Below are 3,110 nucleotides of genomic sequence, written 5' to 3' on the forward strand. Positions count from 1 at the left end.
TTTAAAGATTGATTTTGATGATCACAAAACCTTGAAGTATAAATACTAATGTTTGTGTTGCAAGAAGAAAGATTATTTATTTTGCAAGGAACATAGCAAGTTGGAAGAATTCAAGAAGGCCTCCAAAGCTCTCAAGAAAAGTTAGAAGAAAGCCACACCTCATTGGCCCAAGATTCAAGTTCAAAGGCTTCAATTTAGAAGAGCAAGTTTTAAGAAAAATTCAAAGGAAAGGCACTCGAGTCGACTCCTACAGTTCCGAGTCGACTCCAAGGAGCAACAGACAGACGGACAGAAAGATTCATCTCAGAACTTGTCAACGAGTCGACTCCTGAAGAGCGCGGGTCGACTCCGATGCTTGCCGAGTCGACTCCAGGGTAGTATGAGTCGACTCCTAGGAGTCACAGGCAGAAAAGTCAGAGAGGAGTTTTCGGGTCTGAGATTCGAGTCGACTCCAGTGGAACGCGAGTCGACTCCGATGGTTGGCAAGTCGACTCCAAAGAAAGTGAGAGTCGACTCTCAGAGGAACACAAGAAAAAAGTCAGAGAGCCAATTTCAGACACTGAGAGCCGAGTCGACTCCCGCAAAGTCTGAGTCGACTCCAAGACAGCGCAACCCCAAAGACAGAAGACGGTATTTTCGTCTCTGAGAGGCGAGTCGACTCCAAGACAGTTCGAGTCGACTCCAAGGCAGTGCGACCCCAAAATACAGAGGATCAGTTTTCGGGCTCTGAGAGCCGAGTCGACTCCAAGAGAATCCGAGTCGACTCGAGGAAGAAAATCAGAAAATATGTCCTCTGGATTCCTGAGAATGAGCCGACCCCTAAGCGCCCGAGTCGTCTCCAGCTATTGGCGAGTCGACTCCAGTTTTAGTCCGAGTCGACTCTAGGACAAAGCAAGCACATTAATTCAAATTTGGAACAGTGGCCGAGTCGTCTCCAGTAAAACACGAGTCGACTCCTGCAACAGGCGAGTCGACTCCTGATCGCGCGAGTCGACTCCGATCCCAACGGTAATATTGTCAGAAAGTGCAGACTGTGTCCAACGGCTCTATTTTTGTCTCTAACGGCTATATTCTTGTTTCCACGCCATCAAAAGCTATAAAAACAAGAGGAGAGCTAGGGGAGAAGTTATGGAAGTGGGAGAAAACATTTAGGAAAGAGATTACAAGAGAAATCTCCCATAAGCACAAAAAGGGCCATTCAAAGTGAAATAGAGAGAAGAAGAGCATCCAAGTGAATCCCAAAGCTTCCTCTTCATCCGTGTGCTGCCTCGGAAATCCTCTACTTTGTGCCAAATCAGAAGAGGGTCAAGTAAAGAAGAAGCCGAGCTCCTTCATCTTCAAAACTCGTTTGAGGGGTTCTCTTTACTCTCTTTGTTTATATTGTTATATCTGCTTATTTAAGAAGCTTTGATTTGTTTTACACTTTGTTTTAATATCCTGTAACTTGATTCAATCAAGGGATTGAATCAAGGGGTTAAGGTTTGTTGGTAAGCCAAAGGGAAAACCAACGGTGTTAGGTTTGTTGGTGAGCCGAGGGTAAAACCAACGTGTAAGGATTCGATTGTGATCCCGGAAAAACAATCGGAGTGGTTCTAGTCGGTGAGCCTGGGAAAACCGACCGAGTTCGTTGTGCGCTCGTAAAACAACAAGTTGGATTGTGAGCTTGTAAAACAACCGGCTGTAATCTGTAGGATTATAGTGAAATTCCCAAGAAGTCTTGGGGAGTGGATGTAGGTGCTGGGGTGCACCGAACCACTATATGTTTGTTGTGTTTGTAATGCCTCTTGTCATTGTCTAACTAACACACTTACTTACTTAGATAGATTGCTTGCTTAACTGTTATCGGCGCATCCTTTAGTTGCAAGCATATTCAATCAAGTCACATTCTATACATCAAACTGTTGCTAAGTTTGACTTTCACTGTGCATCCATACAACTTAGCATAATTAATCAAAAACTTTCAGAAGTAGGTTAAAAGTTTTAAAAGACCCAATTCACCCCCCCCCCCCTCTTGGGTTGTATCTACTGGGCAACAAGTGGTATCAGAGCAGGTGCTCTATAGTTTCTTGCCTTGTGTTTGACCTAACCGTCAAAGAGCCAAAGATCATGACAACTCAAATAGATAGTTTTCTAGGAGAAGGACAATCAATTGATACACCTCCACTATTTAATGGCATAAACTATACACATTGGAAAATATGCATGCGCATTTTTATTCAATCACAAAACTATTATTTATGGAAAATCATAATAAATGACCTTCACACACTCTCTCAAACTATTAATGAAAAGGACTTAGCACAATTGAATGCTAATGCTATGAACATATTATATTGTGCTATTCAAGAAACAAAGTTTAATGAAATTTCTGCATGCTTATCTGCTAAGGAAATCTGGGATACTTTAGAAAATATTTATGATAAATCTCAGATTAGCTCACATGTGCTTCAATTGCATACTAACAATGAGACTGCAGAAAAAGGTGTTGAATCTTCCACCTCAGTCGAGTCGACTCCAAGTATTTCAGAGTCGACCCTCAAGTTAACCGAGTCGACTCCAATTATGTCCGAGTCGACTCCGAGGCAAATCAGCTTCCTAAAGACAAAGAAGAAGAGGAAGCAAGAAGAAAGGAAGAAAGAGGTAAAATGCAAGAAAGCCTTGACCAAGAGGAAGTCAGACAAGGATTTGAAAGTTAGGAGCAACAATGAACCACAAGAGGTAACTAATTTATGTCTTATGGTACAAGAAGATAAAGTAGAATCTGAATCTAATCTTACACCAAATGAATTTCATGAAGAATATTCTTATAATGAACTTTTGAATGCTTTTCATGATTTGTATGGTGAATGTAGAAAACTAGCTATGAAGAATAAAAATCTTAAGAAACTAACTTCTGAAAATGAAAGCTTAAGGTCGTTTTCAGAAGAATTGATTCAGAAAAATCATAACTTAATTAAAGAAAATCAAAACTTAAGTAAAGAAATTAATCAATTAAAATCTGTTATTAACAAATTCACCGTAAGCTCTGAAAGATTAAAAATGATGTTTGAAAGCCAACATGCTGATTTTGATAAATCAAAATTTAGCCTGACTCCTCCACTTAGCCATAA

The sequence above is a fragment of the Phoenix dactylifera genome, chromosome 10 (assembly GCF_051530095.1).
Source record: "Phoenix dactylifera cultivar Ajwa chromosome 10, Ajwa_hap1_PhDact_Kaust_v1.1, whole genome shotgun sequence".
Taxonomy (NCBI): Eukaryota; Viridiplantae; Streptophyta; class Magnoliopsida; order Arecales; family Arecaceae; genus Phoenix; species Phoenix dactylifera.